We start from the raw sequence: 12,783 nt of genomic DNA, 5'->3' as shown, positions 1-12,783 counted from the left end.
TGGTGATAACAGTGGTGATGGTGATGATGGTAACTGTGGTGATGGTGATAGTGATGATGATGGTGGAGGCAGCAGCCCTTCACTGAGACTGCACAGTATTATGGGTCCTATCTATGTGTGTTACCTATACCATTTAAATCAGAGTTTTTCTAACTGGCGCTTTGACATTTTCGTCTGGCTAATCTTATGTTGTTTCAGGGTGGGGTGCTCTGCTATGCACTGTAAGGTGTTTCGCAGTATCCTGACCTCTCCCCACTACCCATCTGGCCCCCAGGTACTTCCTGGGGGAACAAAATCACCCTGATTCAGAACCACTGATCTAATTTACTCTTCCCCACGGGCCAGGAAGCAGCTACTCATTTTACCGATGAGGCAACTAAGGCCTAGAGAGATGAAGGAAGCTGCCAAGGTCACTGAGCTAATAATTCACACAGAGCCAGAAGGCGGATCCCAGATACCTGCCCCAAAAAACAGACTCAGAAGGAGTCTGCCCTTTATGTTTTGGCAGAAGAAGAGAATTCATCAGCCATTGGCCGGGCCACCTGGGGTACATGACCAGGTTGGGGCCTGCTTGGTCAGCCTGGGTGTCCATTGCCAGATTCATTTGGAGCTAATAAAACCTGTGGCTGCTGCCCATTTTCTGACTTGGTTTGAAACCAAAGACTGAATGTATTTATGTGGAGACTCTGCAGGTCCCTGGCCTTGGCCACGACACTGTTTCTCCTTCCTCCAGACAGAGCCCTGTCTCCTGCGGACACCCGTGGGGAGAAGGAACAGGCGTGGGTGTATTTTTCTGCAGACGGGCCTCCTAGGCGCATTCTTCCACTGAGGCTGTGAATCTGGTTTACGGTTTGCATGCCCAAAGTATTCTTTTGTAATTTTATTTAATAATAGTTTATCATGAAATATTAAAAATATATATCAGAGTTGAAAGAAGTTTGTGGTGTCCACCTTTGTAGGCCCACTGCTTTAGATTCTACTATTAATATTGTACTGCACTTGTTCCCTAGGTCAGCGTCATCTCTGACTGGTGGGTATGTGAACACACTGTAAATTCTCCCTGAGGAGAATACACTGATAACATACAGTGGTAATGAGACAAAATGCTCCCCAGGTTAATGGGGGAGGTCAAGTGTCATGGATGACTCAACTCATTGTTAAAGCAAAACTACAACTATACTCCAATAAAAATTAATTTTAAAAAAGATAAAATGTTTAAAAATAAATAAAGCAAAAGTAATGAAAAAAGGCACTAAGTAGGTTGGAAAGTTACTTAGTTAAAAATGTCTATGGCTGATTCATATCAATGTATGACAAAACCCACTGAAATGTTGTGAAGTAATTAGCCTCCAACTAATAAAAAAAATAAATAGAAAAAAAAATGTCATCTAGTATTTAGTCCATGCCATCTTAAGGTATAGAAATAATACAGGTTCAACAGTTTCTTTTATTTTTATTTTTTTGGCTGTGACCTGCAAGATGCAGGATCTTAGTTCCCTGACCAGGGATTGAACCCGGGCCCTCGGCAGTAAAAGCACTCAGTCCTAACCACTGGGCCGCCAGGAAGTCCCCAAGTGCAATAATTTCAAGCAATAGACGTCATACAAACTGCCTGACACGAAGAAGTCCACATGTGTGAAATTCTGGATTATGTCTTCTTTTCCTTTTGTGGAGTCGTCCTTTGTCTCAGAAATAACAAAGACCTTGGCAGACATCTAACCCCTTCCTCCTCTAACTCCTGCTCCCTCCAGCCCACACCTCATGCGGGGAAGTGGGGACCCTCACAGTCACCCCTTGAGTCCCTTCTCACCTTCCCCAGCTGGGCTTTGGGCTGTGGGGCGGATGTGGGCACCGTCCTTTGAGGCCACAGCATGTCACGTATCCCTTGGTATATATGATTCTGAATAACAGATACCTTTAATCAACCTTGTTTTTATTTTATATATTTATTTGGCCACACAGGATGTGGGATCTTAGTTCCCTGACCAGGGATTGAACCCATGTCCCCTACATTGGAAGCACAGATTTTTTAATCACTGGACCACCAGGGAAGTCCTGAACTTGTTGTTTTATAATTGTGAAACAAATTAAAGCTTTTTATTTTGAAATTATTTAGGTTTCCATTTAGTCAGAAAGAATGGTTCACAGAGTTCCTGCCTACCCCCAACCCTGCTTGCCTTGTTAATATCTTATATAACAATGTAACTGCTCCTCAGTTTGTTTTTTTAAATTTTTAAAATATATTTGGTGTACTGGTCTTAGCTGTAGCATGTGGGATCTAGTTCCCTGACCAGGGATCAAACCCAGGCCCCCTGCATTGGGAGCGTGGAGTCTTAGCCATGGGACCACCTGGGAAGTCCCCTCAGTTTTTCCTTATCATTTATGACCTTCACATTTCAGAAGAGTTCTGGTCAGTTGTTATGGAGAGCATCTCTCCGTTTGGATTCATCTGATATTTTCTCATGTTTACATTGCAGTTGTGTGTTTTGGGCAGGAATACCACTAGAATGATGATGTATCTTTCTCAGTGCATGGTATCAGGAGGGCCTTGATGTCCATGTGTCTTATCACTGGTGATACTAGTCTTGATGACTTGGATAAGGTAGTTATCTGCAAGGTGTCTCCCCTGGAAAGTTACTATTCTTTTAACTTTGTAATTTTAGTATCCGTCCGTGAATCTGGCCTGCAACAGTTATTACTAGGCTGCTTTAATGCTGATTCTTCTGTTTCCTTCATTCCTTCTGTAGCAGGCAGACTGCACATATATTTCAGGTTCAGTTCCAGACCACTGGGATAAAGCGAATGTCAAAGAGAGTCACACATTTTTTGGTTTCCCAGTGCTTGTAAAAGTTATGTTCACATAGTACTGTAGTTATTAAGTGTGCAGTAGCATTGTGTCTAAAAAACAATGTAACAACCTGAGTAAATTAAAGTCACTCAGTTGTGTCCGACTTTTTGCGACCCCATGGACTGTAGCCCACCAGGCTCCTGTGTCCATGGAATTCTCCAGGCAAGAATACTGGAATATGTTGCCATTCACTTCTCCAGGGGATCTTCCTAACCCAGGGAATGAACCCAGGTCTCCTGCATTGCAGGCAGATTCTTTACTGTCTGAGCCACTAGGGAAGCTCGTAACAACATACATGCCTCAAATAAAAAAATACTCTATTGCTAAAAGATGCAAACTATCATCTGAGCCTTCAGTAAGTTGTAATCTTTTGGCAATAATAACATCAAAGATCACTGATTATAGATCACGTAACAATGATAAAAGTAATGAACATTTTGAAATAGTGCAAGAATCACCAAAATGTAACACAGAGACACAAAAAGTGAGCAAATGCTGTTAGAAAAATGGCCCCAGTAGATGCTCAGTGAAAGTTTGCCACAGACCTTCAATTTGCTGAAAAACATAATTATCTGCAAAGCACAATTAAATGTGGTGTGCCTGTATTTGTTAACCAGTGCCCTTCTGTAAGAGAGAGTTGTCTACCTCGCCTATTTATTCAATTTTTATATCATATTTATTTTATGGGTTATAATCCAGTACTATTGTTATTTTTATTGTTGGAAAAAGTGTTCCAGCTTTTGGGACTTCCCTGGCAATCCAGTGGTTAAGACTTGGCCTTCTTAAAAAAAAAAAAAAAAAAAGACTTGGCCTTCTGATTCAGAGGGTGTGGGTTTAATCCCTGGTTGGGAGCTAAGAACCCACATGCCCCTGGCCAAAAAACAAATCATAAAACAGAAGCAATATTGTAACAAATTTAATAAAGACTTTCAAAATGGTCCACATAAAAAAAAATTTAAAAAAACAACAGTTCCAGCTTTAGCCGTTGAGAGTTCATCATGGAAGTTTTCTTGTGAAAGTTTTCAACGCGTACAGAAAAGCTGGACAAACAGGACAAAGAAGCCCCTCCACTTAGATTCAGTCATTCTTAGCATTCGACCATGTTTGCTTTCTCTCTCTTTCTCTTCCCTGCCCCTCTCCCACAGTGTTTTCACAAATGCACCATCTGTTGTTTTCATATCGAGGTTAATTTGTAGTTAATCTGTCCCCAGGCCATCAGGGGGTGATGGTAAGTGTAAGTGGCCAGTTCTTTGTCCCCTGGAGACCGTGTGCCTGGTTGTCCTGTCCAGACCCCCCAGTCTGTGCTTCACTGTGCTCCATGCTTTATTTTGTAACAGCGTTATTGAGATGTAATTCATATACGGTAGAGGTCACCCATAAAAAGTATACAATTCTGTGGGGTTTGGTATATTCACAGATAGACGCAGCCATCACCACAGCCAGTTTTAGAGCATTTTCATCTCCCCAAAGAGAGACTCCATATCCTTTAGCTATTACCTGTCTTCCTCCCCAGTAAGCTCTAGGCAGCTACTATTATTACTTTGGCTGTGCTACACAGCATGTGAGATCTTAGTTCCCCAACCAGGGATCGAACCCATGTCCCCTGCAGTGGAAGTACAGAGTCTTAACCACTGGACCACTGAAGAAACCCCAGCCCTAGACAACCACTAAATCTATTTAGAGTCTCTATAGAGGTGGCTCAGAGGGTAAAGTATCTGCCTGCAATGCGGGAGACCTGGGTTCGATCCCTGGATCGGGAAGATCCCCTGGAGAAGGAAATGGCAACCCACTCAAGTATTCTTGCCTGGAGAGTCCCACAGATGGAGGAGCCTGGTAGGCTATAGTCCACAGGGTCGCAGAGTCAGAAACGACTGAGTGACTTCACTTCTAGATGTGTCTGTTCTGGACATTTCATATAAAAGGAGTCATATGCTATGCTGTCTTTTGTGGCCTGGATTTCTTTTCAAGGCTCATCCATGTTGTTGCATGAATCAGCATTTTGTTCTTTTTTATGGCCATGTAATAGTCCACTGTTGGACTGTTATACAGTTACACCACATCTTGTTTACCAGTTGATGGACATTTGGGTGGTTTCTACCTTTTGGCTGACGTGAATAGTTCTTCTATGAACATCTGTGTACAAGTTTTTGCTTCGAAATGTATTTTCTAATCATTTTGTATTTTCTAATCATTTTTGAAATGTATTTTCTAATCATTTTGTATTTTCTAATCATTTCTAATCTTTTGGATTAGGATTGTAATTCTGTATTTATTTTTTTTGAGGAACTACTGAACTGTTTTCCACAGTGGTGGCACCATTTTACGTTTGTACCATCAATGAATTAGGGTTTCCATTTCTCTGCATCCTTGCTAACACCCATTAATTTCTGTTCTTAAAATTATAGCCATCCTGGAGGGCGTGAAGAGGTATCTCACTGTGGTTTGGGTTTGCATTTCTCTGATGCCTGATGATGTGGAGTGTCTTTCCCTGTGCTTTTAGGCGTGTGTGCTTCTCCTTTGGAGAAATGTCTTTTCAGATCCTTTGTTGCTGTTCAGTCACTAAGTCGTGTTTGACACTTTGCAGCCCCATGGACAGAGCCAGCCAGGCTCCTTCATCTGTGGTATTTCCCAGGCAAGAGTACTGGAGTGGGTTGCCATTTCCTTCTCCAGGGGATCTTCCTGGGTCAGGGATCAAATCCACATCTCCTGCATTGGCAAGCAGATTCTTCACTGTTGAGCCACAAGGGAGGCCCCATTCAAGTCTTTTACCCATTTATTAGTTGAGTTGTCTTTTTATTGTTGAGTCATAGGCGTTCTTTATCTTTTCTGGATACTAGACCCTTATCAGATATGGGATATGCAAATTTTTTTTTCCATTCTGTGAGTTACCTTTTCATCTTCTATTTTCACATTTTATGAATCATTTATGTATATATTTCACTCTACATGGACATTTGAAACTATTTCTTGTTTGCATGCATTAAGATAGTTTAACAATAAACATACTTGTACCTATCTTTTATTGTACAAGTGAACCCATTTTTGAGGGAGAAGATAGTTCCAAGACCAGGGTGGCAACTTTTTTAGCATCCTTGCCTTCCAAAATTATATTGTCACGTGTTCAGCTTTAAAGATTTGCACCCATGAGAATAAGATGGGTTGTGCTGGCTGTGTGTGGGCCTCGGTCTCAAGGTACAGGCATTGAAGCCGCCCATTTTATTCAAAATCTTGAAAGGCAGTGTTTATTAATAGACATTTTTTCTTTTTCTCTCAAACACTCAAGGTAGACCTGAGCCATAAAAATCAGGGAGGTTATACATGGAAAGCAATAGTAATTCTGCATTTATGAAATTTAATAAAAGGTTTGTATGGTAAGCATTTGTTCTTTTAATATTTTTTCTATAAATATACCATGAAAATATTGCATCTGGGATTAGGGTTAGTTCTTTGGTGCACAGAGTTTTTTAATGTCAATTTAATGTCAATCTCCTTTATTTTTTTTTTCTTGTGTTGCTTATGCTTTTGGTATGAAGTGATATCTCATTGTGGTTTGGGTTTGAATTCTTTTATATTTATTTATTTGCCCAGAGTCTTAGTTATAGCACACAGGATCTTCAATCTTGTGTGACATGTGGGATATCTAGTGTGGCACTTGGGATCTAGTTCCCTGGTCAGGGATCAAACCCAGGCCCTCTGTATTCGGAGCGTGGAGTCTTAGCCCCTGGACCACCATGGAGGTCCCTGGATTTACATTCTAATATCTAAGAAACCACTGCCAAATCTGAGGTCATGAAGTTTTGCCCCTGTATTATCTTCTCAGTGCTTTAAAACTTTTAGCTCTTACATTTAGGTCTTTGATCCATTTAGAGTAACATTTTTAAATGGTATGATGTAATGGTCCAACTTCATTCTTTTGCATGTGACTGTTCGGTTGTCATCGCACTGTTTACTGAAAAGACTCTTCTTCCCCGACTGAGTGGTCTTGACACTCTTGTCAAATAATCAGTTGATCGCAGATGTACGGGTTTATTTGTGGACTCCCAGTTCTATTCTGGCACATGTGCTTTGAGTGTCATCTGGGCACACGGTTTGTCCTGCTCTTCGGGAGCGTTTTGTACAGTAGGAGAGGTCAGATGCTTTCACAAGCCACCAGAAACTGGGAAGTGCTGAAAGAGGTAAAAAATGTGGAGATGCCGAGGAGGGAACCAGTGCTTCAGGCCAGGGCAATAGATGTGGATTGGGGAGCAGCAGGGGGCTGTTTGGAAGAGGCCTGGGCTTAAGCATCTAACAGGGAATGATGCCAAGTGTTTCGGTTTGTCTGGAGACAGACTTGGCAAGGTGGCATAGAGCCTGTGGATGGCCTAGCACTCCCAAGTGGGGACAATAGGCTTGATTTGCAAGTGTCTGAGCAGAGCCGGGCTTTTGCAGGGCCCTTCTGGTGGCAGGTAGGCTGAGTCAGGTGAGTGAGCCAGGAGGCAGGGGAACCATTAAGGATCCTAGGGTGACTGAGGTCTGGGCGAGCTCCTGGGTCAGGCAGTGAAAATGGTGGGGAACAAGGGCTCCTGTCTGAGACCTGTGGCTTCATGTCACTCTGACCTGTGCGCAGAGGAGGAGGCATAGCAGCCCTGGAGACCCTGCTGCCCATTTCCTGGGCCTCACACCTCTAGTCCCAGCTGCTGGCTGCCTGCTCCAGGAAGTTCACACCAGCCTGCCTCCTCTGCAGTACTTGCAGCTCTGCTCCAGGAAACCCAGAGCCTTCTCCTGTTGGCCAAGTCCTACAGGTCTCAGTTTCCATGAACTCCTGTCACGCTCCTAAGGGCTGGGAGCACAGAAGAGGCTTGGAGAGTGCCTTATTGCCTTCATTAGGTGCCACACGCTGCAGCCGGGACTCCTTGAGGGCAGAGAGGGTGACAGAAAGTGCCAGGAGCCAGCTGCATGGCCTTGAGCAAGTGGCCGCACCTTTCAATCATCAGTCAAACCTCTTCTCTGAAAGTGGACAAGGACACGCCATCCCTTTGGGACTGTGATGAATTTCACTTGGCCAGCCGGTGGCCAGCACCTGGCAAGTGGGCAGCGCCCTGTGCAGTCCGATGCTTTCCGTTCCAGTTTGGTAGCTCAGGGCCAGACTGAGCACAAGCAGGGACATTTTGATTTGTGGGCTCCTCCTTAAAGCCTCCAAAACTACTGGCAAAATGTTGGTGCTTCTGTTTGGCCTCTTTCCTGCTCATCTTCTCTGTCCCTAGCCACCTGCTGGCGGTGGTCCCCTTTCTGACCCTCAGATGCCTACCCCCCGCCTTGCCTGCATCTTCAGCAGTCCTCGACAGGGTCTTTTGTGATGGACACCCCCACTTCTTTGTGGTCTTAGCCTCCACCAGGGGAACTGAGGAGTGTGCAGAGAAATTAATAGCTGGCACCTGGGCAGTGCATACTTAACCTTGGAGCTGGAACAGGGAACCAACTATTTGTCTTTCCATGAACAAGAGGGGACAGCTGGCCACAGATAGCAGCTGGGTCAGCGGGGTTGCCTTGGCTGCTGGCTTTAAGCAAACAGCCAGGGCCAGGGTCCCTTCCCCAGCTCTGGGAAAGTGGGTGGAAGAAGACTGAAGGACCTAGCGGAGCCCTGAGGAGAGTCACTGAGAGCCGGGGTCCTGGCAGGGCTGTCCGAGGCCGCTGCTCCTGGGACCTGAGTGCACAGAGGACCACCCTGTTGGCACACCTGAGGCTGGGGTGAGAAGGGGTGGGCCTCTTTTCCTTCCAGAGGCGTCTCTGCCTCATGGAGAGGTTTCTCTTGGGCTCTTCCAACAAGCACCTTTGGGTGCAAGCTAAAATCAGATTTCCTTTGCAGAAATTCTGTTTGCCTGAGATTTTCCACACAAATTGAATAGATGGAAGCAGACTTGTTTTTCTGCATTAAAAAATGAATAGCATTTACACTCTTCACCATGCACCCCAAGCCAGGTGCCTGGCGACACCTGGTACAGACAACTTAGGCATTTTCTGAGCAGAGTCTCCCGAGCCACAGACAGCTGCTTACCCTGAAGGCTTGATTTTATCCTGGTAACCTTTGAGCTAAGTTTCAGTTTCATCTCCTGTTCTTTGCTTTTGTGCCATTGATTTCTTTTTTGGCCATCTGGTGAATCCTATGGAATGTTTCTCAAAATAACGGCTCTCAATGCACGAACAGTGTTACAGAGGAAGCCAATTATATTGACATTATTATCAGAATAATTTTTTTTTAACAAAACAAGCTTCTGATATAGTAACCTATGTGCTTCTTTTTTTGAATCATTAAGTAAACAGCCTTGTTGTTGTTTAGTTACTAAGTCATGTCGGACTCTTTGCGACCCCGTGGACTGTAGCCTGCCAGGCTCCTCTGTCCATGGGATTTCCCAGGCAAGAACACTGGAGTGGATTGCCATGCCCTTCTGCAAGTAAACAGGCTTGCCATAGGTCTAATAACTATTGTAATTTTTTAAATCACCACAATATATGATATTTTTATTTGCTTTTATTAATTGCTAAATCTATTAGGAGACAGCAAGATTATCAGAAGAACTGGTAACAATAGTTTTTTATTTGAAATGGCTTTCTTTTATTGAGAAAATCTAAACCAATGAGAAGCCGATTTTCTTATCTCAAGTTAATTATTTTCTAATTCTGGTTATAAGATGTTAAAAAAAACATTCATGCCAATTTCAGGATTATAAAAATTTAGTTTTTATATATTAGTCTATTGTCTCTAGTATAATGTACATCTGAATGTGATAACTCATAATTTTAAAGTAGTGATGAGCATAAATAACACTGAGGTATCTGCAGCTTTGTATTGTGATATGAAAGTATCTGTGATTCTATTGATGACCAAGACACTGGAACTTCTCGTATGACTATGGTGCGTTGCCTGGGTTCATAATGAATAGGTCATTTCAGTTACAGGTTAATGAAGATGCAGTTTATTACCATCCAAGTTCACTGGTCCCCTGTTAAGAACTCCCAAGACAAGCAGTGACCAGAGGAGATTGTTTTCCCAAATCCACTTTTCGTAGCAACCATCACAACTCCCGGGGCTTCCCAGGTGGTACTAGTGGTAAAGAACCCATTTGCCAGTGCAGGAGACATAAGAGACATGGGTCAATCCCTGGTTCGGGAAGATCCCCTGGAGGAGGACGTAGCAACCCACTCCAGTATTCTTGCCTGGAGAATCCCATGGACAGAGGAGCCTGACGGGCTACAGTCCATGGGGTCACAAAAAGTCGGACATGACTGAGGGGACTTAGCACGCACGCAGGCGTGCACGTGATAACTCCCTGTCTTAGATGTATTAATAGATCCCTCTCCCAGTCCTGAGCACCCCAGGACCCCCAGGGTGGGGGGTAAAGACTATTTTGAACATCTGTACATTCATAGGGTCCACTATCTCTGCTGTCCCCACTCTCAAAGTAGGACTCTGGCCTTTCTCTTCCCTAAGTGTTATGGGTTGAATTGTGTCCCCAGGGGGACATATTGAGGAACTTCCCTGGGGGTCCAGTGATTGAGAATTTGAGCTCCAGTGCAGGGGGTACAGGTCTGATCCCAGGTCGGGGAACTAGGATTCCACATGCCGCAGGGCAGCTAAGCTGCAGCTACTGAGCCTGTGAACCCTGGACCCCATTTGCTGCAACTAGAGAGAGGCCCATGTGCCACAACCAAAACCCGACACGGAATTTTTTTTTAAGGGGGCATGAAGAATTCCTAATGCTCAGAACCTCAGAAGGTGAACTAATTTGAAAATGGGGCTTTGCTGATGTAATTAATTAAGATGAGGTGATATTGGAATCTCCTATGGTCTTTTTATTTTTTGGCCTTGCCACACGGCTTATGAGGTTTTAGTTCCCTGACTAGGGGTTGAACCTGGGCACTTGGCAGTGAGAGTCCCAACCACAGGACCATCAGGAAATTCCTGGGCTTAATTTAACATGAAAAGAAATGCAGGGAGATGGCCGCATGGAGACACAGAGGGAGGAATGCCGTGTGAAGATGAAGACAGCGGTTGGAGTGATGCAGCAGCAAACCAAGGGGCACCCTGCATCGCCAGCAAACAGCAGAAACTATAGCAGATGCTTCATAGACATTCTCCTCTGGGTCCTTCAGAGGGGGCCTGGCCTTGCCGACATCTTGGTTTTGGACTTCCAGGCTCTACGACTGTAGTAAGGCTCCCAACTCGTGGTACTCAGTTATAGCAGCCCTCAGAAGTAATTCCGCCTGGTCCCCTGAGGACCAGAGCACTGCTTTGGGCCCTGTGAGGCTTCCCTCCTTCCTGTGTATTCGAGGATGAGTCCTGCCCCAGGAGTCTGGTTGCCCTGGAGTCGGCTGCCATCAGCTCTGTGATCGTCTTCAGCTAGGACCTCCACCTGCTCTGTTTCAGGCATTTTAGAAACAAGAGAAGTGAGCTATGCCTCTGGGGACAGGTAGGCAGAGCTTGTGGCTGTTAAAAAGGGCTGGTGCCTGAAGTGAGAGGGGGAAGGAGCAGGGCATTTTGCATCTCATTTTGGTTGGAGGCTGCAGGTATCGTCTTAGCCTGGGAGTGAGAAATCGGGGAGACAAAGAGACGAGCAGGGATTTGGGGCCACTGGAGTGGACGTTTTGGGTGTTTTACTTCCCTGGGGAGAAGACCCCTGCAGCAATAAGTGGGGCCTTCTGGGGGGGGGCGGGTACGGGGAGCTGCCCCCTGCTCACCCTGCAGTCAGCTGAGATGTGTCACGTGTCTGGCGCAGAGTCAACACTCAGAGCTTGTTTGTTGAATGAATGAATGAGGGCGGTGAAGACAGAAGCAGTGCTGCTTGTCTGTCTGAGGCCAACAGCATGTCTTGTGGCTCATGGGGGATGTGGGGATGTGCCCTGGGGCATCTAAGCTGGACTACTCCTTGCAGGTCACAGAGCACAGACAGGAAAGGCTGCAGGAATCTAAAGACCCCACCAGAAGTAAAGACCCCCCCACCCAGGACAGAGTGGACTGCAATGCTGAGGGGAGGCAAATGGGGTCAGTTCCGAATTCCCCGAGGATCGGTGCGGGGCTTCTGCAGGTTGCCAGTGTGCACAGGGAAGGTGGGTCATGGGACAAGTTCCAGAAACAAAGCTGAGTAGCCAGGACACGTCCCAGTTCCTAGTGACATGAGTGTGGGCCTTGTGGGAGAGATGAGGTGGCAGGTGATACTGGGAGGGTCATTTGGGCCAGTTCGTGGGTGGCCTTGACGAAGCTTGGGTTTTTCTCTTGAACAAAGGGGAGCCACTGAAGGTTTTAAGAGCAAGGGACTTGCATGGTCTGACCTATGCTTTAAGGATGACCTCTCTGACTGCAAGTGAAGGGGGCGTAGTGAGCCCCTGGAGGTCCAAAGGCCGACTGGGAAGCTTCTGCCAGAGTCTGGGCAAGGACAGGGGGAGAATCAATGAAGGGGTGGGGTGGGAGTGAAGTCACCCAAGGAAGCAGAGCTGGCGGGGTGCGCGATGACAGGGTGAGTCCTGGGGGCCTTTGTCGGGCAGTAGCTTCCCCAGGGCTCCTCTCTCATTTCCCGCATCCTCTCCAGCCTTGCCTCGTCCATAATCAGCCCACAGAGAGCTTCCCTCGGGTTTCAGACAGGCCTTTGAGGCTCCCTGTCTGCGTCTTTCATCCTCCGAGTGCCGTGTGACAGGTGGAGGAAATGTTGATGTCTCGGCTCACCTTATCTTGCTTCTATTATCATGTTTCCCGTATCATAGTAACAGAGCAGATGTCAGGGCCTGTTGCTAAGGGTTCCCTGGAATATTAATACTTGGGTGTAGAACTGCAGGCTCTTAGGCAGTGTCTTTGAGGCCTCGGGAAGCAGCGGCTGGGTGGCAAGTATTCTTTTATATTCATCCCTGCTTTTTTTCCCCTCCTCAAGCCCTCATCTCCTCCCCCGACCCCCCGACCCAGGCCC

General features: G+C 45.7%; 1 protein-coding gene across 5 annotated transcripts in view; it reads left to right on the top strand.

The window, feature by feature from the left end:
• Positions 1 to 12,783, top strand: part of RPH3AL (rabphilin 3A like (without C2 domains)) — a 136,741-nt gene that overhangs the window by 28,668 nt on the left and 95,290 nt on the right. The window contains exon 1 of one of the 5 annotated variants that reach the window (XM_043478581.1): positions 8,555 to 8,575. The exons of the other annotated variants lie outside the window; for them this stretch is intronic. The gene's annotated coding sequence lies outside the window, so the exon portion shown is untranslated. Of the gene's footprint in view, positions 1 to 8,554; positions 8,576 to 12,783 lie in introns of those variants that run through there. 5 annotated transcript variants of the gene reach the window in all.

This window comes from Cervus canadensis, chromosome 1 (assembly GCF_019320065.1).
Source record: "Cervus canadensis isolate Bull #8, Minnesota chromosome 1, ASM1932006v1, whole genome shotgun sequence".
Lineage (NCBI taxonomy): Eukaryota > Metazoa > Chordata > Mammalia > Artiodactyla > Cervidae > Cervus > Cervus canadensis.
This window is presented reverse-complemented; position numbering and strand designations above follow the sequence as displayed.